Here is a 24,508-nt window from a genome sequence, read left to right as displayed (position 1 = left end):
CCCTGTTTTAACCGGAAGCAGCAGTGAGGGTTAACCTTGTCTGTTCCAGTTAGTATCATGATTTCGGAGCAATGAAAACGGCTTTGTTCTGTAACGGGTGTTCAATACGCCACCCAGGTCAGATTCTGCCCCTGTGCGGATGACGTGAATTTTCTTCAATTGTTTTTAACCTTTCCTCATAACACGAAAGGAATCGAGGGATATGGGGATAGTGCAGGAAGGTGGACTTGAGGTAGAAGTTCAGCCCGATCTTTGAGTGTCATAGCTGGCCCCAGGAGCCATATGGCTTACTCTTCCTTATTATGCTTTTGAAGCTTGGGTCTCTTTTAATCGCCTATCCCCGTCTAACTGTAAAGCCTCTGAGTCTGAAAGTCATGGGTTCGATTCCCACTCCAGAGACTTGAGCACAAATGCTAGGCTGACATTTCAGTGCATCATCTGGGGGGGCCTGCTTTTGGATGAAACGTTAAATCGAGGCCCCGTCTTCCCTCTTGGTTTGGCGGGGGGGGGGGGGGGACGGACGTAAACGGTCACTGTTTCAAATAAGTTCTGTCCAGTGTTTCCTGGAGAACATTTATTCTGACCCAACATCATTTTAGCAGATTGGCCGTTGTCCCACTGTTTGGGCAAAATGAGAACTTTTCAGGGAGGATTTCCAGCTCTAACACTCACAGAGCCTTTGTTTAACTGAACATTCTCACTCGCGTCGAATATTTACCTTCCTGCTTCAGCACCGTCCCAAGTGGGCTATGATCTGGACCTCTCCCCGAGAGCCCACACCCAAAGTAGCATGAGCCTCAGGCCCACGTTGCTTATGAGAGGCCTTTCATTTACCCTCCCCTCCCACCACTTCCCTGAATAGCTGCAGTGCTGGACTCTGTTGTGGACTTTACAATGTTGCATTATCAGCCCAACTCTTCAGAAGCTGTCGCAGAGTGGCTGCGTTACAGGATGAGTGATCTAGACAGCCTGAGTTCAAATCCCACCGCGGCAGTGTGTGAATTTAAACTCGGTTAGTTAAATAAATCTGGAATATAAAAAGCTAGTCTCAGTAGCAGTGACCGTGAAACTACCGGATTGTGGTTAAAAACCCGTCCGGTTTGGTAATGCCCCTTTCGGAAAGGAAGCCTGCCACCCTTACCCGGTCTGGGCCGCACCGACGCGGTTGACTCCTATGAAGTGATCTAGCGAGCCACTGCTTCCTCGAGGACAATTAGGGATGGGCAATAAATGCTTGTGTTTCCCACATCCCGTGAATGAATTAGAGAAAAACCACTGTCCTAAATGAGGAGTGTTACTGTCACTTTAAATGTTTCTTCCCTCCTATATTGGTTCTTCTCTCCATTCTGCCCCAACATGCCAAGCAGCATTCCTTAGTTAAAATGCTGGCTGGGTGACTGCAATGTGCTGAAAAACAATGATTTTTTTTTAACCTCTTGAACCTTGTCTCTCCCTCCTCCCCGCCCCCCGCTCCCCTCAATGTGGCCCATCCTGCCAGTCTATAATCATGACCCAGTTAAGACTCGGAAAGGGAGCCTGGTTTTTCTGCCAATTTATGCTGCTCACGCTTGTTAATTCAGCTTTCGTGAACTTGACTGCTTCAGTAAGCTTTGCCAGATATCTCGTAGACTCTTGCGATCTTTTAAAAACCGGTTTATTTTTGTGAAGGTGCATCCTCCCTCCGTGGTCTCGAACTGAACCTACCACCCCTGATCCCCTCCAGCTCCTACAAACCCCCCCGAGATCTCTGCGCTCCTCCAATTCCGGCCTTTTGCCCATCCCCCAATTCCCATCGCTCCACCATTGGCGGCCGTGCCTTCAGCTGCCTGGGGCCCTAAGCTCTGGAATTCCCTCCCTAAACCTCTCCGCCTCTCTCTCTCTCTCTCTCTCTCTCTCTCCTCCTTTTAAACGCTCCTTGAAACTTAGCTCTTTGACCCAGTTTTTAGTTTATCTGTCCTATCTCGTTATGTGGCTCAGTGTCAAATTTTGTTTGATCACGCTCCCGTGAAGCACCTTGGGAATGTTTACTACATTAACTGCACTATAAAAATGCAGGTTGTTGTTGCGGGATGAGTAGAATGAGAGAATTATATCGAGTCCTTTTTCATCCCAGCGCTGAGTGTCAGTGTCGAGCCCCTCGAGCTTAGGGAAAGCACGGTCAGATACAGAGTAAACGTCCTCCACACTGCTCAGCAATGTAACTGAGCCCAGACCACAGGCACTGTGATATTTGCAATTTCTCACATCAGCAGTCCTGTAAAAAGACAACTTGGTTTTCTATAGCACCTTTCATGACCTCAGGCCGTCCCAAAAGTACTTCACATCAGGCAGCTAAAAGCACACAGCAAGCTCCCACAAACTGCAATGTGACGATGACCAGATCGTCAATTTTTTTTTTAGTGATGTTGGTTGAGGGATAAATATCGGCCCCAGGACACCGGCCAGAATTACTCCACCCCCCCCCCCCCCCCCCCCCAACGCCCCAAATATTGGCCGCGGGACCTTTTAACCTTTTACATCTACCCGAGACCAGATCTCGGTTTAATGTATCATCTAAGAGTCAGCGCCTCTGACACCGCTGCACTGAGAGCGTCAGCCTTAAATGTTTGTGCTGGGATAGGACTTAAACCTGCAGCCTTCTGACTTGAGGCAAGAGAGCGACCCGCCGAGCCACGACCGACTTCTGAATTAGGAGCAGGCACCCAGTTGGAGCTGGGCTTGAAACTGTTCTCGCAGACAGACGCACTCAATGCGTCAGTCTGGATTAGATACCAGTACAGGTTGTGCACCATGTGAGAGAAGATAGTGCTTTAAGGTGAAAGGTTCTTCAAAGAGGTGCTTACATCATTTACCTTTCAACTTTCTTTCCCTGATATTAAATCCGTCTTCATGGTTGCTGCACAGGTTTTTCACGTATGTGGATATTTGTTTTAAATGTGCCTGTTAGAATGCAAGTAAGTTTTGTTCTAGTGCTTTCTAAGTAAGCCGCACAGTTCTTTGTAATTCGGCGACCACGTTTACACAGACCCAGTTCGCCTCCTCCCACGTTGCTGCTGATTTGTGACCTCCTGGCCTTAACGTCAGTAGTAGCTGTGGGTTTAGCTCTAGCCTCTGAATTACGCCTGCTACTGCAGGTCTCGAATGCTGTGTCCAGAGCACATATTTCTGAAGTGCAGCAGACCATAGTCAGTATTAGAATTGCTCATCTTCCCAGCATTGATCATGACCTAAATACCTTTCTTTCCAGTTTTATTTTTAATATATTCCGGGGTGAGGGGGGGCGGAGAAGGTGGTTGTGCAGCATTATCCACATTCCAATTATCCAGTGGAGTTTTATTGAGATTGCACCTTACCAACTGCCAGTTCTCCATTTGGTGTCAGAAGCACCTCGAGATGCTCTTCGGTTAAAATCGCTATATAAATGCAGGTTATATCATCTGGTGGGACCTGTCATTCGTACTGTTCCTGTCCTCATTCGTGTGTCTCGTACTCTCGCACTGCATGTGGTTAAAAAGAGGTTTTAGGGACTACAGGTTATCCTGCAGTTCCTAGGAGGCTGTGGAGAGGGGTGGCCTCTCCAGTTATGGAGGCTAGTGGAGATGTCACTCCTGAGACTGTAACCCCTAGTTCTACACTCCCCAGCCAGGGGAAATATCCTCCAAGCCTCGACCCTATAAAGCCCCTTAAACATTTTATGTGTTTCAATGAGAGCAACCCATCGCTCTTAATTTTAGGGAATTAGGCCTAGTGTACTCAATCTCCTCTTATAAGGAAATCCTCTCCTCCCAGAAATCAGTTTGATACACCCCCCCTCCAAGGTTACACTCTCCTTCCTTAGGTAAGGCGGCCAAAACTGTACACAATCCTCCAGGTGTGGTCTCAAGACCTGATATAATTGCAGTAAGGCTTCTTTACTCTTGTACACCAACCCCTTTGTAATAAAGGCTAGCAAACCATTTGCTGTCCTGATTGCTGGCTGTACCTGCACGTTAACCTCCTTGACTTGTTTTCCTGCACTTCCTGTGTCTCTTTGTCTCTGGTCGCTGCTTTCTTTCTCTGTTTTATAAGTCACGTTGGCTGCATTAATATATTTTTGTTTCTCGTGGTGTAAGGTTGTCACGTTGATTGGTGGGCAGCCTGCAGACCCCTTTCCCGTTACTGAGAAGTCCCCAAATACCTGCTTGTTGCCTTTCCAGAGTGACTCAGGGGAAATTAGAAGCTTGTTAACAAATGGGCCCCGTGCCTCAGCATCTTCAGTGGAGGCACGAATAAACTGTACCAGCCACTGCTATGTAATGCTGTTCTGACTCAATTAACTCCAGGTAACACCTCAAGCATTGCCAGCATTAATTTTGCTTCACTAAATTGGGCCAAGATTAATAATATCTTTGAGGTGCGATACTGCAAGTCTGTACAATTCTCAGGAAACAAAAAATGCAAATGGTGTTGAATGTCTCCGGTGATGAAGGGATAAAGTGACAGGAGCAGACTGGGCTCATGTCTTTGGGCTACGACTTGTGACGAGGATAGTGATCAGTACAGAGTAAATTGGGTGAAGGACTGTTTCCATGTTGTAATTTCTGTATGGTCCCTTTTTCTCCTCCACTTCTCCCAAAGTTTCTGGCTGATACTGGAGTGTGCCACCCCCATCAGAGGCGCCCATTTTAAATGTGAGAATCCAGAGGAGCGCGTATTGGCAGGTTGTTCGGGATTTCGACTTGAATCAATCTGATGTTGGCTGTGGCTCAGTGGTTAGCACTCCCGCCTCCTGAGTCAGAAGGTTGTGGGTTTGAGTCCAACTCCAGAGACTTGAGCATCAGCGCAGTACCGAAGGAGTGTTGCACTGTCTGAGGCGCTGTCTTTCAAATGAGACGTTAAACCGAGGCCCACTCGGGTAAACGTGGAAGATCCCGTGGCACTCTATTGAATAAGAGCAGGGGAGTTATTCTCCCAGAGTCCTGGCCAATATTTCATCCCTTAATCAACATCAAAGATCTGGTTACTATCACATTGCTGTTTGTGGGATCTTGCTGTTCACGACATAATCACAAATATAGAGGCCAAAGTTGCAATTGCTGGGAAGAAATAGGAATCCGAGTAAGCCATTTGGCCGCACAGGCCTGCTCCGCCATTCAGTAAGATCATGGTTTTTCTTCTACATCAACTCCACTTCCCCGTCCTGTCCCTCGATTCCCAAAAACCTATCCATCTCAGTCTTGAATGTACTCAACAACTGAGCATCCACAGCTCTCTGGGGTAGGCAATTCCAAAGAGAGGAGAAATATTTCCTCATCTCAGTTCGAAATGACCGACCCCTTATGCTGAGATTTTGACCACCAGTTCTAGATTTTCGAGCCAGGAGAAAGCAGTGCCTCAGCAGCTACCTTGTCAAGCCACTGAAGAATTTTATACCTTTCAATGGGATCACCCCCTCATACTTCCTAACTACAGAGAATATAGGCCCATTCTACTCCATCTATCCTCGTAGGACAATCCTTTCATCCCAGGAATACTTTTATTCCAGGAATCTAGTGAACCTTTGTTGCACCCCCTCTAAGGGGATACCAGATAAGGACAGGATCTTGCTCAGCTATGGCCCCTTTCCACAGTGACATATCAGGCAAGCAAAGAGTCAATGTCCAAGCAAACGCGTACCCAGTGCCTTCCTTAAGAGGGGGGAGGGATTAAACCCGAGTTGGGTGATACATTTATATACAAAATGTCTTCCATAGCCCCACTTGACTAGATGCATAATAGATTTTACTTGAAAACTGGAGGATGAAGAGGCCATAGAACAATCTTGCATCAATCACGTCCTTATGTTGCAGTTGCAATTACTGTCTCTAACGGGTCATCTCTTCCAGCACCGTGGCCTCATCAGGACCCATATCGCAAGTGGAACAAAATAAGCAGCAAATGCTGGAAACCAGAAACAAAATTCACAACAGATTTTGTCCGCTATCCAGCACTTAACTACCTCTCGACATGGAGTATCTGTCTCTTTCCTTGTCTCCATTGTCCTTCCTGAAATGTTTGCTGTCCTGATGACAGGACCTGAAGAGTTAATGCCCTCTTCACAGATGATAACATGACCAGTTGTGTATTGCCAGTGTTTGCTGCCCACCCCCCCCGCCCCCCAACTTTTAGCTACGCATGACCTTTTTTAACCCCCCGCCCATGCATTTTTAAGCTGTTCATGCCAGCTACTGGGTGTGAAGATGCAGTATCTTTGCTGCCACGCTGTTTCTTGTGATTCCCCCTTTCCTATTCTATAGAGCAGGCAGGGTGTAGGTGCACACTGTTGGTGCTGAGAACAATCACTACAACAGGACGTGGACTGTGTGGTTGCAGAACCGCTGTGCCAGCAGGTCTGAGTGGGCCACTGCCCCATCATCACCATCGAAACTAAAAAACGATGCAGACTGTTCAGACAGTTTCTAGGAATCATACACGAGGAACGTGGTGACTGATTTCAGATTGAGATTGTTGGCCTTTGGACTAGTGGCATTATCATCACTGCAGTGGCATTACAGTAAGTCTTTGTTTCGGTATGTACTGTTCAAAGAGAGGATCTCCCTGGTATGTGTGGGAGCCACTCTTTACCAGCGGGGCTGAGGACTGGAATGGGGGGCTGAATCTGTGTCCTTCCACACTGCTGTGCCTGTTTCTATTCTCCTGCTGAATATCACACAGTGCTTTTGCACATGGCCCGCTGGGACATATTAGACACCTATTTTTATCCTCGGTCCGCTGGGCGGTGCTTTGCATAACCCACTCTCCCAGAATGGGGATGTGAATTAATGCATAAAAGCTTTTAGTACCTGGAGCTCCGACAACTTGACGTTTGTCAGACGAGAGCACTTCCATGGCTCGCTGATGGCTGCGGCAAAGTAAGATTGTCATGTATTTCAGTCAAGAGAAATAAGAATTGTGTTAACTGTGTGTAATCAGGCCACGAGTCCTGGGCTCAGTTGCAGACATCCTCTGGCCACGAGTTCCCGTGGCAACGAGCTGGATTGGCAGAATGACAGGAACACTCAACACAAGGGAAAAGAATGACGAGTATGTGAGATTTTTAAAAGTCTTCTAGCGGATCTAAATAATGGAATGACCCAGCACGTAATGAGGCGATAAAGTATTGGAAGATTCTCTGCTCGACGGGCAGTGAATTTTTTGGGAAGCTTCCCAAAATGATCGCTTCCGACTCCAATTCTGCTCACGTTAGGAAACAAAGCTGATTGAAGTTTTCGTGATATTAAGGGGGAACTGATGGTGCAGAGAGAGAGAAACTTCCACTGGGAGTCTAGGACTAAGGGGTGGAGTCTAAAAATTAGAGCCAGATCTTTCAGGTGTGAAATTAGGAGACACGCAAAGCCTAATAGAAGTTTGGAACTCCCTTCCACAAACAGCAATTTCTGCTCGATCAATTAATTTTAAACCTGGGGTTGATAGATTTTTGTTAACCAAAGGTATTAAGGGATATGGGGGCAAAGATGGGTAGATGGCGTTAGGTCACAAATTAGCCACAGGTCTCATTGGTGGAACAGGCTCGTGGGGCTGAATGGCCTCCTCCTATCTTCACCCTTCATTGTACCTTGCACAAACAAGCAGGGTGGGCAGCCTGCGATCATCCCACTGCCAGTGCTGCTCTGTAACGGAGGTTTTGGGATAATAATTCCGACCTTCCTTTCCTCCTAGTCTGGGAGTGCTAGATCATTGTGCCATCCTGCTGCTCGCTGTATGGAGAAATATGGCCCTGAAACCCCCCCCCACCTCTGTTCATTCCACAATATTGCCATCAAGCAGTTAGTAATTTCGATTACAGCCATTTCAGTCAAATCTTTGCCTCGTGTTTTTACGTGTTTCAAGCTGTCTTAACAGTTTTTGTGTCCGCGCTGGCTCGGCGGATAGCACTCTGAACTCTGCAACAGAAGGTTGTGGGTTCCAGCCCCACTCTAGAGACTCGAGCACAAAAAATCCACTCCCAGTGCCAGTATTGAGGGAGTGCCACTGGGTTGGAGGTGCCATCTTTCGGATGAGACATTAAACCGAGACCCCCTGTCTGCCCCTCTCAGGTAGGTGTAGAAGATCCCACAGCTGCTATTGGAAGGAGAGCAGGGGGGAGTTCTCCCCAGTGTCCTGGACCAGTATTTATCCCTCAACCCACATCACCAAACAAAACAGATGATCTGGTCATTATCACATGGCTGCTTGTGGGAGCTTGCTGTGTGCAAATCTTTATCAGTAGACTAGAAAAAGGTGTAACTTGTATGCTTTCTATGCTCTGCTTTTCTGGACTCTCCAGCTGCTGGTTTCCCACCTACTCTCCTCCTTGCCTATGAGAAAGAAAGACTTGCATCTCTACAGCGCCTTTCACAACCTCAGGGCGTCCCAAAGCGCTTCACAGCCAATGAAGTACTTTTTAAAAAATTCTAGTCACTGTTATAATGCCGGAAACACAGCAGCCAATTCGCGCACGGCAAGCAGCAGTGTGATAATGACCCAGGTCATCTGTTTTTGATGTTGGTCGGGGGATAAATTTTGATCCAGAATGCGGGGTGTGTGGGGGGGGGGGGGATGGGGGACTCCCCTTGCTGCCTTTCGCAATAGTGCCGCTGGAACTTTTCAGTCCGTAGCGGACGTGGCCTCAGTGACCATGTGTGCAAAGAATCAATGCGCATTAAAGTCAGACCCCGCACTCTCTGTGGAGTTATGGTAACTGCTGGTGCTTCATGCCTGTAGATCTTGGGATCATTTTTCAGGGCCCTTTTGGCTGTGAAGTATGGGTCTAGTTTGTATGGGGTTGCATGCGCACATGGCATTTCCTGGACAAATTGCTCATGGCTGGGGGGAGACAGGAGGCATCTGTTTAAAGGTGTTATGTAAAGATTAGCATAATGAATACTGTTCTGTTTAAAGGAGCGAACAGAGACTGCCTTTGAGTGGCATGTGTTTCTTTGTTAATGCGTCGAATGTTCCAAATGCAGGTTGTCAGTGCTGTCAATGCTGTTGCCATTCTGACTGGGAGATTAACGAACAAAGCAATGCAAGATGACTCTTGCACTCAGCAATGTGCCGTGCCAGGATTTGCTAGCGGTGACCCGTTCCATCTCGGATTTTCTGCCAAGCGGTCAATTTAAAGGAGTGTTTTTTAAGTTCTTTTTAAATGTAATAGACGCAGGGCAACGGAGGCCGGGGGGGGAGGTGTGGGGGGGGTTCTCTCTGGTCTTCTCGCCGTGAGGATTTTGGTACCAGCTGCAGGTGGCCTCAGCAACCCTGGGCCAGGGCAGTTAAAATCAGCCAACGCTCCTGTTCCGAACCGCGAGCCAGTGTCCCCACTGCTTCCCCCACCACCCCCCCCACGGTTGAAGGGCAGACTGCCATTTCCGGTCCAGGGAGGAAGCTGGTAAGGGAAAGATGATTGGTGGCCGAGTTAGATAGAATAAGGGATTGCAGCTTTACAGGACAGCAGTGAGGGACTTTAGAAATAGCAGGCATAGTACAGGTGGTGTTTGAATAGCCAGAAACTTGCAGGTGGATGGTCCCTGTAAATGTTGCACAAAATAGTACCTTCTCCGTTCAATCATGTTTTTAATGTGCATGGCCTTGCATTGTTATAGAATAGTACTCCACATAGGAAGTTTAAAAACAAAACTTGCATTTATATAGTGCCTTTCATAAACCTTGCTGTTGCTTTTGGTCCCTGCTCCAAACTTCGTCCCCTAGCTACTGACTCCATCCCTCTCCCTGACAACACTCTGAGATTAAGCTAGTCTGTTCGCAACCTTGGTGTCATATTTCACCCCGAGATGAGCTTCTGACCTCATACTCACGCCATCGCTAAGACCGTCTATTTCCACCTCTGTAACATTGCCCAACTTTACCCCTGTCTCAGCTCATCTGCTGAAACCCTCATTCATAACTTTGTTACCTCTAGACTTGACTATTCCAACGCTCTCCTGGCTGGTCTCTCACATTCTATCCTCCGTAAACTTGAGGTCATCCAAAACTCTGCTGCCTGTGTCTTAACTCGCACCGAGTCCCGTATCCCCCCTTGCCCCACTGTGCTCGCTGACCTCCATTGGCTCCTGGTCAAGCAACGTCTTGATTTAAAAATTCTCATCCTTGTTTTCAAATCCCTCCATGACCTCATCCCTCCCCATCAGTGTCACCTCCTCCAGCCCCACAACCCTCCGAGATCTCTGCTCTCTAATTTTGGCCTCTTGTGCATCCCAGATTTTAATTGCTCCACCATTGGTGGCCGTGCCTTCAATTGCCTGGGACCCGAAGCTTTGGAATTCCCTCCCTAAACCTCTCCGCCTCTCTCTCTCTCTCTCCCCTTTAAGACGCTGCTTAAAACCGACCTCTTTGACCAAGCTTTTGGTCATCTGACCTAGTATCTGCTTTTATGGCTTGGTGTCATATTTGGTTTTATAATGTTCCAGTCAAGCGCCTTATTACATTAAAAGCACTACATAAATGCAGGCTGTTGTTAGAATGTCCTAAAGCACTTTTCAGCCCAGGAAATAGTTTTTGAAGTGTTGTCACTGTTGCAACGTAGGAAAATGTGGCAGCCAATTTGCACACAGCAAGCTCCTGTGTCCGGCAATGGGACAGAAGATGCACAGTGCCATGGAATCTTTTGCATCCGTCTGAGGGGGCATTTTGGGGTTAACTGACATGAGGAAGAAGGAGGAGTTAAATTTGTAGTAGTGCCTTATCAGATCTCCAGGAAGTGTGGATCAGCGTGAGTATGTCTCCAGTTATGTGAGCAAACACAGCAGCCAGTGTTCACACAGGATGATTTTGCAAATGAGCTGAACGACTAGTTGAATCTATTTTAGGTGGTGGTTAAGGGAGGAATGCTGACCAAGCCAGTGGCAACATTCCCTCCTCCTTTCCGAACAGTGCTGTGGAATTGCAAAGTCTCCCTGAAAGTGGGGAGACAGGGCCTCGGCTTAAAGGCTGTGCAACAGGGGATTGAAGGAAGGTTGTAAATGTTGAAGGAGCTGGAAGCTGGGAGAGGCAGAGTGAACATAAGAGAGGGGTGTTAATTGAAGGGTAGTCAAGTTTCATGGCAAAATGTTAGACCAACTTCTGAGGGAGATGAGCCATCGTGTTAGATAGAGTGTTGGGATTCTGCATTTCACGGCTCAGTGTCGTCGTGTTATGTTTGTAAGCAGATGTTTGCCAAATATTTAAGGCAGCGTCCACACGAGCAATTGGAACAGACTCGGATGCAGGTCCCATAACATTGACTGGCACCTCCTTCTTAGGCAGTCCCTTGGGAACGAGGATGACTTTCTTCCACTCCAGGGTTGTGGGTCCTTCGGTGACTGAATAGTCCAATTCTGGATCCGTACACTCTGCCACAGAGTGAGGCAGGTGGTGTTTGGTGAGGCGAGTGAATGGGATGCTCGAGTTTCCAAATGCTCCTTCCGTTGTTTGTACTTTGTCACTGCCTGGGCATGTCGACGTTGTTCGAACTGGCTGGCACCTCCGTGGGTGCTTCTCCATTTTGGGCAGTCTCGGACAAGAGATTCCCACGAATCAGTGCTGGATGGCTGGCACAGACACGACGGGCCGAAGGGCCTGTTTCTGTGCTGCATAACTCTGACTCTATGAATCGGTGGAGATGTCGCATTCTTTTCAGCGAGGCTTTGAGAACATCCTTGTAGCGTTTCCTCTGCCCTCCTGGTGGCCTCTTGCTGTGACAGAGCTCAGTAGAAAGCTTGTTTTGGGAGTCTTGTGGCAGGCATGCGGACGACGTGGCCCGCCCAACATAACTGACTAGCCATGACCAGTGTCTCGATACTGGGGATGTTGGCCTGAGAGAGGGCACTGATATTGGAGCACATGTTGTGCCCCTGAATTTGCAGGTGCATCACTCCGGCTTATATCCACAGAGAAAGCAAGGGAGTAAAAGGGGTCATTCTGGGGCTTACTGAATTGGCACTGGCTTTAACGTGGACAGATGAAATGAGACTTGTTGAAAGACCGTACTGTAAACTGCTGGAGCCGAACCAATTAGTGCAGGCCAAGGGTGTCCAAATTACGGCCTCAAGCCCTGGCAATCCAGCGGTGAAGCCATTACAATTCGGTTCCATTTGTGCTTGTAGCTCGTACCTGCAGACATAATATAAAGAGTAGGAGTAGGCTGTAGGGCCCCTCGAGGCGTGTCGGCCGTGACTCCGTAGATAGCACTCTCGCCCCTGGTTGTGGGTTCGAGTCCCATTCCAGGACTTGAGCGCAACAGTCCAGACCGACACTCCCAGTAACAGTACTGAGGGAGAGCTGCACTGTCGGAGGTGCCGTCTTTCGGGCCCTACATTAAACTGAGGCCCTACCTGCCCCCTCGGGTGGACATAAAAAAAAAAAATCCCACGACCGCTATTTCGAAGAAGAGCAGGGGAGTTATCCTCAGTGTCCTGGACAATGCTTAAACCTCAATCAAACATCCCATAAGAAAACATGTTATCTGGTCATTATCATATTGCTGAGGGTTTGAGCTCACTCACAATTGACTGCCACGTTTCCTACGTTACAACAGTGACTACACTTCATTGGCTGTGGAGTGCTTTGAGACGCCCTGGGGTAATGAAAAGCACTGTATAAAGGCAATTTGTTCTTCCAAAGAGCAGTCCCGTCAGTCCCAATCCCCTGCTCTTTCCCCAGATCTCTGCATTTCTTTCTCCTTCACGTATTTATCCAATTTCCTTTAGAAAGCCACTGTTGAGCCTATCCACCACCCTATCAGGCAGTGCATTCCAAATCCTAACCACTTGCGGTGTAGGAAGATTTTCCTCATGTCACCTCTGGTTCTCTTGCCGATCACCACCTTAAAAGTCTCTGGTTACCAACCCTCCTGCCACCGGAAACAGTTTATCTTTATGTTCCATGTCTAAACTCTTGAAAACCTTTTTTTTTGGGCCTGGAGTCACATATCGGCCAGACCAAGTAAGGACAGCAGATTTCCTTCCCTAAAGGACATTGGTGAACCAGGTGGGTTTTTACGACAACCGACAGTTTCATGAGACTAACTTTCAAATCCAGATTTCTCGTTAATTAATTGAATTTAAATTCCACCAACTGCCGTGGTGTGATTTGAACCCGTGTCCCCAGGACGCTTGCCCAGGCCTCTGGATTACTGGTCCAGTGACATTATCACGATGCCACCGTCTTCCCTTAACCTTCTCTGCTCTAAGGAAAACAATCCCCAGCTTCTCCTCTCTCGCCACTTAACTGTAATTCCTTATCCCTGGTACCATTCCAATAAATCTCTTTTGTACCCTCTCCAAAGCCTTTCACGTCCTTTCTAAAATGGGATGCCAAGAATTGAACAAACTACTCCAACTGGGGCTGAACTAGTGTTTAGTATAGGTTCAGCATAACTTCTCAGCTTTTACACTCTGTCTCTCTCTTTGTAAAGCCCAGGATCCCCTTCAGTGAGATCACGGCTGATCTGTGAGTTAACTCCATATACTTTCCTTTGGTTGACAAAAGCAGCGACCCATGTTCTTATCTATCTAGCAGAGTTATTCTTGTGCTGTATTATTGCTGCCAATGGAGGCCGCTCATTAGTGTAACAGGAGCAATAATATGTCTTAATAATCTTCCCTAGCTTTCTGGGCTGTTGCCTCTTCACAGAGTATCAGTTACAAAGGATTCGGATCGGATGTAACATCTCTTGTGGAATTGTTTTTTTTTTGCTCAGTGAACGCTGATGTATTGAGATCACATTTTCAGCGGCAAGTTAATTGACTGCAGCTGCACAGAGAGCTGAATTAATGTCAGTTAATTGGACCACTTCAACTCTGCCCATTGATTTTCCTCGGCACTGTTGAGGCCCGGAACTCGTCCCAGCAGATCGCCCTTGGACAATACCAGCACTGTAATTGAGAGAATTGTCTTAATAGCGTTGTGTCGTGTGTGCATGTGAGCAAGAAAATGACTGCCACGTTCATAAGTCACGAGGGCACTATCTCCTAAAAGCAGGTTGGAAAGGAATGCTGCCCCTTCCACTTGATGTGCGTTCCTCCAGTTTCAGTCCAGCCGCGGGGCTGCCGCCAAGCTCTCTGGTACCACCCCAAGTGGCAATTTCTCGCGTGAGAGATTGTGAGCAGCTATTCGACTGTGGGGGAGGTGTCATGTACAGCTGAGATCAACCCGCGCAGTACAGGGGCTGCTCATCGAATGGCACTTTACAGAATCTCTCTCAATCTGAGACACCTGGCCATGTGTAAAGTACGCGGAGTTGTGCAAGGGGGTGGGTTTTTGAAGTTAAACAGAGCAGCCGTGGCTGAATCCACAGATGCCCACAGTGGGCATCTCCATGCGCGTGGTTCCCTTTAAGCTGTCCGGGGAATTTGATAGGATCAGGAAGCTGCAGTGCACCATAGATTGACCTTGCAGTTGTTAATTGCAACATTGATTTTAATTTCTTCAGATGCTCTGCAGTTGTCTTACCCGCATCACTGTTGGTGATCTCCAGGTATCTTAGGTGTGAACTGCAGATTCCTTGCTAGTTATCTGACCTGAAATGGGCTTATGCAATCAAATTTTTTTTGAAAAAAGACTTGAATTTCTGTAGCGCCTTTTGGTGCTGGGACCCTTGCTGTTTGTAGTGGACATTAATGATTTAGACGTGAATATAGGAGGTATGATTAGTAAGTTCGCAGATGACATAAAAATTGGTGTCGTAAATATGGAGGAGGAAAGCCTTAGATTACAGGACGATCTAGATGGGCAGAGCAGTGGCAAATGGAATTTAATCCTGAGAAGTGTCAGGACTAATGAGGCAAGGGAATATACAATGGATGGTAGGACCCTGGGAAGTACAGAGGGTCAGAGGGACCTTGCTGTACTTGTCCAAAGATCACTGAAGGCAGCAGCCTGTGAATGTTGGGTGAAGTAGGTAGGATTCGCTCATTTGTCCTGTCTTGGATGGTTGAGTATTCTACTAACATCACATCTAGCCTATCAATTCTGTTACTGTTACTGGAGAGTGGCCAATGCTGTAAAGATAGAACCAGTCATTAGCTTTGGGAGAGGAACATGGGAAAAAGGAATGCATTCAATTGTTTGAAATAACATCGGGGGGCCGAGGTTGGGAGGTGGTGCTGGGTGGTAAATCTGTTCACTTTCTTCCTCCTTTCGTTCCTACCCCAGCCCTGTAGCACTCTGCAAACGTCCTACTTTCCTGCTCCGTCACAGCCTGGACTCCCTTTTAGATCCACTTCCCCTCTGCCTCTCCTGGCAACTCCCTCCCTCTATAACAATGACTTGAATGAAGGGACCGAGTGTGTTGTAGCCAGATTTGCTGACGATACAAAGATAGGAAAGCAAGTTGTGAGGAAGATGCAAAGTGTCGACAAAGAGATATAGATAGGTTAAGCGAGTGGGCAAAAATTTGGCAGATGGAGTATAATGTGGGAAAATGTGAGGTTGTCCACTTTGGCAGGCTGAATAGAAAAGTAGAGATACTACAGAATGCTGCGGTACAGAGGGATCTGGGTGTCCTTTTGTACATGAATCACAAAAAGTTAGCATGCAGGTACAGCAAGTAATTAAGACCAATGGAATGTTGGCATTCATTGCAAGGGAGATGGAGTATAAAAGTAGGGGAGCCTTGCTACAACTGAACCAGGGCATTGGAGAGACCACACTTAGAGTACTGTATACAGTTTTGGTCTCCTTACTTGAGGATGGATATACTTGCATTGGAAGCAGTTTACAGAAGGTTCACTAGGCTGATTCCTGGGATGAAGGGATTGTCTTAGCATGTTGGGCCAATATTGGAGTTTAGGCTAATGAGAGGTGATCTTATTGAAACGTATAAGATTCTAAGGGGGTTTGACAGGGTAGAAGCTGAGAGGATGTTTCCCTTTGTTGGGAATCTAGAACTAGGGGCAAAGTTTCAAAATAAGGGGTCTTCCTTTTAAGACAGATGAGGAATTTCTTCTGCGAGTCATTAATCTTTGGAATTCTCTTCCCCAGGGAGCAGTGGAGGCTGGGTCATATTCAAGACTGAGTTAGACAGATTTTACATTGACAATGGAGTTCAGGATTCTGGGGGCAGGCAGGAAAATGGAGTTAAGGCCACAATCAGATCAGCCATGATCTTATTGAATGGTGGAACAGGTTCGAAGGGCCGAATGGCCTACTCCTATTTCTTCTGCATTTATGATCTTTGACCAAGCTTTTGGTCACCTGTCCTAATATCTCCTTATGTGGCTCGGTGTCGTATTTATGTGTTTGATTAACACTTGGGTGAAACGCCTTGGGATGTTTTACTATGTTAAGTGCAATTTGTTAAAACTGTAGCATAAACTCTCATACAGTGTGCCTGCTTTTAAGATCTGCATTGGACAAGCTGAGCCCTAACATCAGTGAAAATTGTTTAGTACTTCCTTGATGGTCTGGTCATTACTGTTCCTTCAACCAACAGCACAGCACCAAGAAATAGATCAACAGGGCATTCACCTCACTCTTCTGTGGAATCTTACTGTGCACAAAATAACTGCCATGTTTGCCTACATGAGTCGTCGTCCTTCAGAGTAATTTATTGTGTGTGAAATGCTTTGAGGTGATTGAGTGAGTGCTGTAGGATACAAAATCAGAGACCTGGGGAAATCTTTGATGGCAGGACAGATGAGCCAATCTGTTAATGAAGCATGTGGGATCCTGGACTTTATATAAATAGAGGCATAAATTACAAAAGCCTGAAAGTGAAGCTAAACCTTTATAAAGCACTGGTTAGGCCCCAGCTGGATTATTGTGTCCAGTTAGGAGAATGTCGAGGCCTCGGAGAGGGTGCGGAGGGAGATTTACCGGAATGGGAGCAGGGATGAGGGACTTCAGTTAATGTGGAGAGACTGGGAGAAGCTGGGATTGTTCTCCTCAGAGCAGAGAAGGTTAAGGGGGAGATTTAATAGTAGGGTTTAAAATCAGGAAGGGTTTTGATGGAGTAAATGAGGAGAAACTGTTTCCACTGGCAGGAGGGTCGGTAACCAGAGGGACACAGATTGACAAAAGGACTGAAGGTGACCCAAGGAAAAGCACAGAGTTGTGATCTGGAACGCGCTGCCTGAAAGGGCGGTGGAAGCAGATACAATAGTAACTTTCAAAAAGGCAATTGGATAAATACCTGAAGGTGAAAAATTTGCAGGGCTAGCAGGAAAGAGCAGGGGGGATGTGCAACTAATCGGATAGCTCTTTCAAAGAGCTGGCACAGGCACGATGGGCCGAATGGCCGCCTCCTGTACTGTAGTATTCTGATTCTATTTAATTGCAAGTTCTTGTGCTGTTGCTTAATCGCCTCCTGCTCTCAAATTGTACAACTTATTCCAAAAAAAAAAAAAAATCACTGCTTCTAATAAGCATTGATGTACTGACCCAGAGCAGTTGAAGATGAGGTGGTGGTATCGATGATGCTAGATGCAGTTGGTGAGCGGAGTCGAACTCAGTGTTTTGTTGTTGTTCAGTCCTTAACCGCTGCTGCGAAACGGTCCGGCCTTTTCTGAAGGCGCTCCTGGCTGCCAGTGTTCCAACTTTTGTCTAAACGTGTGGCGGCACCTCAGTGAGGCAGTCTACGACCTGGTTTTGTCCTGTGGGGTCGCTGAGGGCAACAGCAGTGAGTCACTGGAATATATAATAGCGATCAGTCATCAAGATCCTGCGACTGGATTTTTAAAACATTGCACCTCTGTTGCAAAAGGCAGTGGACAAATAGTTCATTGTGCAGATATTTACAAAAATAGCTTCTATGCACTGTCATGGGGTGGTATTTAATGGCATAGCCTTGCCTAGGTACTGGTGGGATCTTTTATAACAGCAATAAATCTGTCTAGGCATAGGGGCTGAATTGGGCTTTGTAGTGCCTGTCTTTAGGTTCTACGCAGCAACTTAACACTTAAAAGCCACCCGAGAGATCAGGCTCGCTACTAATGCAAGCAGCTAATGAACTGCCGCTTGCACGCAGAAATCATTTAAAACAGCAGGCAGCCTGAACTTCAGCGTGCTGCCTGTAGCACAATGAACGGGCGCCGGTTAATTGTGTGCCACGATCTCTGCGCCCAGTTCGTGGGTTAACTATTTTAACCTCAAATGGGATTAGCACTTCAACATGATTCTATTCCCCCTCTTCAGACTCCGCATCGTCCAGTCCTCTGCTGCTAACATGGTGGGTGTGATTCCCAAGGGTTCCGGTCATCTGTGGTCCCTCCCTGTGTCTTGAGTAAATTGAATTTTGGCAGGCAATTGCTTTTTTTTTGATTGCTTGCGTATCTGACTTGCTTGGAAAACTATTAGACAAAATTAGGACTGATGGGATTGGGGGTAATACATCAGCGTGGATTGAAGTTTGGTTAATGGGCAGTCGAAATAAACGGGTCATTTTTGGGTTGGCAGGCTTTAACTAGCGGGGTACCCCAAGGATCGGTACTTGGGCCTCAGCTCTTTGCTATCTATGTTTATGACTTAGATGAAGGGACTGAGTGTAACATATCCAAGTTTTCTGCTGATACAAAGTTAGGAGGGAAAGTAAGTGGTGAGGAGGACACAAAGAGGCTGCAGTGGGATATGAGTGGACAGGAACATGGCAGGTGGACAACAATGTGGTAACGTGTGAAGTTCTCCACTTTGGTAGGAAAAATAAAGCACAATATTTTTTGAATGGGGAGAGACTGGGAAATGTGTGCATCCAGAGGGCCCTGTACATGATACATAGAAAATTAACCCGCAGGTACAGCAAGCAATGAGGAAGGCAAATGGCATGTTAACCTTTGTTATAAAGGGATTGGAGTAGAAGAGTAAAGAATTCTTCCCACAATTTATACAGGGCATTGGTGAGGCCGCACCCTGAAGTACTGTATGCAGTATTGGTCTCTTCCTAAGGAAGGATGCACTTGCCTTAGAATGAGTTGAACAAAGAGTCACCAGACTGGTTCTTGAGATCAAGGGACTGTCCTGTGAGGCGAGATTGAGTAGACTAGGCCTTTCAAAGACTGAGCAGTTATCTCATTGAAGCATATAAAATTCTTAAGCTTAAATAGGTAGGTGCTGAGAAAATGTTTCTCCTGGCATAGGGTCACAGACTCAGGATGAGGGCTCGGCCATTTCGGACTGGAGCCAAGGAGAGATTTCTTCACTCAGAGGGTGGTGAATCTTTGGAATTCTCTACCCCAGAGAGCTGTGGATGCCCAGTCGTTGAGTAGATTCAAGACAGAGGTTGATGGATTTTTTTTTTTAGGCACTCTGAATCAAGGGATGTAGGGATAGTGCGGGAAAGCGGAGTTGAGGTCGAAGATTAGCCATGATCTTATTGAGTGGATGAGCAGGCTTGAGGGGCCGAATGGCCACCTCCTATTTCTCATATTAAATGTTACTGAATTGAGTTCTTCAACTGTGTAATTTTTACAGCTGATGCATGGAGTAAATAACAACCATTTCCATTCATGACCCCACAGAAGGATTTTCTGGATATTCTGGAACCTGTTTTGTAATAGGAACATAAGGTCAGGAGTCGGCCATTTAGCCCCTTGAGCCTGTTCTGTCGGGCTTCAAATGTACTCACTTGGTACATACCTTCTCTGTATTGAAACCTGCTTTCCACGATTAGCATCCAGGAATCAGAGGAAACTGACTCGAATGTCCCAAGGCACTTTGAGCGTTATCAATCAAATTTGACACCAAGCCACAGAGAGAGATGTCAGGGCAGATGGAAGTTTTAGAAGCATCTTGAGGAAGGAGAGAGAGAGAGAGAGATGCGGAGAGGTTTAGGGAGGGAATTCCAGTGCTTAGGGCCCCCAGGCAGCTGAAGGCACGGCCGCCAATGGTGGAGCGATGGGAATCGGGGGATGGGCGAGAGGCCGGAATTGGAGGAGCGCAGAGATCCCGGAAGATTGTAGGGCTGGAGGAAGTGACAGAGATGGGGTGGGGGAGAGTGGTTGAGGCCATGGAGGGATTTCCAAACAAGAATGTGAATTTTAAAATGGAGGCATTGCTTGTCCAGAATCCAATGTTGGTCAGCGAGCACCGGGGGGGGGGGGGGGGGGGGGTGGTGTGATGGGTGAGCAGGCAGAAAAACTTGACTTGATGAAAATTGCAGATAAGATAGTGCCTCTGCAACATTCAGTTCATTCTGGTTGATTACAAGGAAATGGTGGTGGAGGAAGGATGCCAAGTGGAGATCAGGTGTTTCCCTGTGAGCAGGAAGGAAGGGGAGAATCCCCTGCTGCCACCTCCACTGGGCTGGTCCATATCCTGACCCTTCCCAGCGGTTCCCCACTGAGTCAGCAGTGACGATTCTTCAGTCACCCGAGACTCTGTAGAGCAATTCCAAATGACCTTATCAGGGGGGAGGGCAGCTCGTAACACTTCCTGGATTGTGGATTTGGCTCGGGAGCGAATTAAGTCCGCCAGGCAGGAAGGAAAATACGGTTCTCCGTTCAAGTCAATTTCTCCTCCACCCTCGCTCCTGCCACAAGTGTTGTGCTTTTTATTTTTCAAACATCCATCCTTGGGATTTTTGCATCTCCGGCATTTATTGCCCATCCCTAGGTGCTCTGAGAAATTGGTAAGTGGCTCGCCAGGCCACTTCGGAGGACCGATGGTGTGGACTGGAGTTGCACACAGGCCAGACTGGGTAAGGACAAAGGATTTCCTTCTCCAAAGGACATCAGTGAGCCCGTATCAGTCCCAATCAAGAGTGCAGTTCATCTATTTCCAGATCTTTGCCTCCACAGTTGAGCAGCTTGCCACTAAGAAATGGCTTTCATGAATATCTTGGAACAATTTGCTTTCTCGTCTAAATTTCTGTTTTCCTCCTTGCAGTTGTACATCCTGCATTTATATAGCGCCTTTAACGCAGCAAAGCATCCCAAGTCGCCTCACAGGAGTGTTATCGATCAAAATCTGACCCTGAGCCACATAATGAGATATTAGGGACAGGTGACCAAAACTTCAATTGAAGAGGTAGGATATAAGGAGCATCTCAAAGGAGCAGAGAGATAGGTGGAGAGGTTTGGGGAGGGAATTCCAGAGCTTGGGATCCAGGCAACTAAAGGCACGGCCGCGAGTGGTGGGGTGATGGAAATCGGCGGGGGTGGGGGGGGGCGGGTGGGGGGGTTCCAGACTCCGACACAAACTTAACCAACTGTAAGCAGAGTTATTGCCTTGCAGCGTTACTGAGACTGACTGTTGGGGACTGAGTCACGTTGGAGCTGGTCATAAGCCCAGCGATGATTCAGCAGCCACTGAGTGCCTACTATTTAGCTCCATCACCATGTCACAGATCGGCTGAGTAACTTTCCACCCTGAATTCATCTGGAGCTTAACCATTTCGAAGGAAAAAATAGCCAAAACCCCAAGGGAAGTGGGCAAAACTAAATAGTCATCCAGCCTTCCCCTGTATTAGCAGCTGCTGTCTTGTGTGTATGTATGTGCTGGCTATTGGGACAAGGCCTGGTGGGAATTTCATCCCTTTGTTTCAGTGATTACACAGAACCTACAGCACGGAAACAGGCCATTTGGCCCAACTCGTCTGCCAGTGTTTATGCTGCTGCTGCCCCTAATCATATCAACGTATCCACTATTCCTTTCTCCCTCAGGCGTTTATCTAGTTTCTCCTTTTAAATGCATCAAGTTGGTGTTGTCCTGCATGTCTGTGCCCCTCCCTGGCCTGGGGGTGGGGAGGTGCAGGGGGTGGCTGCTGCTGCTGAAGCCAGATGCAGCACCCCAGCAGGCATGAGCCAAGCCAACACAGGCCGGACCCTGAACCTGGGTCTTCAGGGCTCAGCACCCACGACTGAACCGTGGGGTGCGAACTGAATCGGGAGTGACAATACAACAAATCATCATGAGATGTGTAAACTCCGGCACAGTCGTGAGAGTGTAGCCATGGTTAACTAATGGCCACTGCTGGCGATGAGAGGGAGATCACGGCTGTTTAGTTTCCTCTCCACACCCTCGTCACCTCATGAAGATACAGATTTACAATGGGGTATGGTCACACAAGTCGCAGATGTTATTGTCCATTCTCGAGCCTCTGGGCAGGCTGTTTAACCTTTTGGCAGCTCAGCACAGACCAAGTCAGAATCTGGACAGCTACCTCCACAGCCCCCTCCCTCTCCACAACATACACTGCCACTGGCCTTGGAATTTCCTCTCTCTCTTGTCTGTGATATCAGTTCCTGCTGGGCATGGACTCGGGTTGCAAAAACCCTTTCCCCGCCCCAGTTTTGCCGAGTTTAAAACTGCTAATGCTGGAAATACAGAGCAGGTCAGTCAGCATCGTGTCGTTCCACACATAACTGTTTTAAATTGTCAGCGGGTAAAATGGACAAAATATCAGCAGCATGGAGAGTTTGGGCTGAAGTTATTAGATTGGAGGGAGCTTTACTCTGTATCTAACCCCCGTGCTGTACCTGTCCTGGGAGTGTTTGATGGGGACAGTGTAGAGGGAGCTTTACTCTGTATCTAACCCCCGTGCTGTACCTGTCCTGGGAGTGTTTGATGGGGACAGTGTAGAGGGAGCTTTACTCTGTATCTAACCCCCGTACTGTACCTGTCCTGGGAGTGTTTGATGGGGACAGTGTAGAGGGAGCTTTACTCTGTATCTAACCCCCGTGCTGTACCTGTCCTGGGAGTGTTTGATGGGGACAGTGTAGAGGGAGCTTTACTCTGTATCTAACCCCCGTGCTGTACCTGTCCTGGGAGTGTTTGATGGGGGACAGTGTAGAGGGAGTTTTACTCTGTATCTAACCCCGTGCTGTACCTGTCCTGGGAGTGTTTGATGGGGACAGTGTAGAGGGAGCTTTACTCTGTATCTAACCTCGTTTCTTTTTTTCTATTTTTTATGTCGAGGGGGCCTTTATTCCTCAGGCCCCCTTTATATAAATATCTAACCCCTGTGTTGTACCTGTCCTGGGAGTGTTTGATGGGGAACAGTGTAGAGGGAGCTTTACTCTGTATCTAACCCCGTTTTCTTTTTTTTTGTACTTATTGGATGTGAGATGAGTCAGAGAAGGTTCTGTCCTGAGTGTCAGCAAAACCGTCCCAAATTCGCCAGCAAACTGACACCGGGAGTGTTTGGGGACAGTGTAGAGGGAGCTTTACTCTATCTAACCCCGTGCTGTACCTGCCCTGAGGGGGTGTTTGACAAGGACAGTGTAGAGGGAGCAAACACATCCCTTATATTGATGAGCAAAAGGTTTCTGAATGTTTAAATGAAATTTAGAGAGGAGGAAAAGAAAAATCCAAGATTGAAATTCATGGAAATTCTTTTGCTCTTGCTGGTGAAGGCTCGCTTTGTAAGTTCTAGCAGCTGTGGATCAGTGCAGAGATAGACTGCTGTACTTACGGTACATGAGTCAGCAAGACTCTGCTCATAGATTGAGGAGCAGCCAAGCCCCCCCCCCCCCCACCACCAGAGACCATTAGTCGAACGCAGCTGGAATAATTCATTACCACACACACTGGTTTAAAAAGCCCACTTGCCTGAATTCATTCATAAAAATTGCAGGAGCACGAGCTGCGTAGGCGGCCTCTCATTAACTTCTCCTCCTCCTCTTCCCACCCCCCTCCAGCCATCTCCGTCCCCTTTCAGTTGGAACATGCAGCCACCGTGCAGCAGTCGATGGTACTGGAGGAAAGGGAGAACCGCAGCTCCGTAAGCTCGTTGCACAGGTCTCCTTTAATTTTTGTGAAGTTGCATGTGGCCTGTTGCTGGACTGGCTGAAACCAGGAGCTCATGCGGCACCGCTTGCAATGTTCCCCTCTCCTGCTGTGCCAGCACAAGAGGAGAGGATTAATATCAGCGTGGCGGGTTCTGAGCACCTCACGGGGACAGCTGCAGCTCCTGGCTCTGGGTGCGCTGTGCATTTGCGTTTGCCACGGATCGGGATCGACGTGTTTTCAAACAGCATTTCATTGAGCACCATCGCAGAGGAGGCCGTCGCTAATCCTGAGATAATGTTGCCCGGGCAGTGAAGAGACATCCCTCTGCCTGCAAGAGTCTGCTTAGTGACAGTGGGATACTAATGCTGCTTGTCCAGCAGGGCACTGTGGGGTTCTGTTTTGCTTTTATTTCTGGATCGGACTGGCACAAATTGTGAACAGTGGGCTATGGGCTGACTGAATTCAGTAACATTACGAGGAGGGTGCAGTGAGCATGAGAATTCTGTTTAAATCTGTAGAGCACACAAGTCTACTTTCCTGAAAACCTGCGTGAGAATGGAATATGTGCATTGATGGTCATCAAAAGATATTTCTAATTGCTTGAGCTACGTACACTCAAATCCCTTCACCGGCAGGCTCCTCTTGAGTTTTTATCCCTTTGGTCCCAGGCCGTTAACTGGAGCAGTTGTCATGTTGCTTTTGTGGTGTAAATTCTACTCCTGATCGAGACACTGAGAGTCATTGGCCATCGAAGGAGGGAGGGGGCGAAAGAATTCTGCAAGCTGTGTGTTGAGGGGCTATGAAAGAACACATCTGTTCTTACCTCAGTAAG

General features: G+C 47.6%; 1 protein-coding gene and 1 long non-coding RNA gene across 8 annotated transcripts in view; one reads left to right on the top strand and one right to left on the bottom strand.

Moving 5' to 3' along the window:
• shc1 (SHC (Src homology 2 domain containing) transforming protein 1) overlaps positions 1-24,508 on the top strand; it is a 96,015-nt gene that overhangs the window by 30,425 nt on the left and 41,082 nt on the right. The gene's annotated exons all lie outside the window — the stretch shown is intronic.
• LOC137356761 (uncharacterized) overlaps positions 1-24,508 on the bottom strand; it is a 53,723-nt gene that overhangs the window by 28,345 nt on the left and 870 nt on the right. For all 3 annotated transcript variants that reach the window (XR_010971104.1, XR_010971105.1, XR_010971103.1), the window contains exon 2: positions 17,395-17,640. This is a non-coding gene — a long non-coding RNA (uncharacterized lncRNA). The remainder of the gene's footprint in view (positions 1-17,394; positions 17,641-24,508) is intronic.

The sequence above is a fragment of the Heterodontus francisci genome, chromosome 46 (genome assembly GCF_036365525.1).
Source record: "Heterodontus francisci isolate sHetFra1 chromosome 46, sHetFra1.hap1, whole genome shotgun sequence".
Classification (NCBI taxonomy): Eukaryota; Metazoa; Chordata; class Chondrichthyes; order Heterodontiformes; family Heterodontidae; genus Heterodontus; species Heterodontus francisci.
This window is presented reverse-complemented; position numbering and strand designations above follow the sequence as displayed.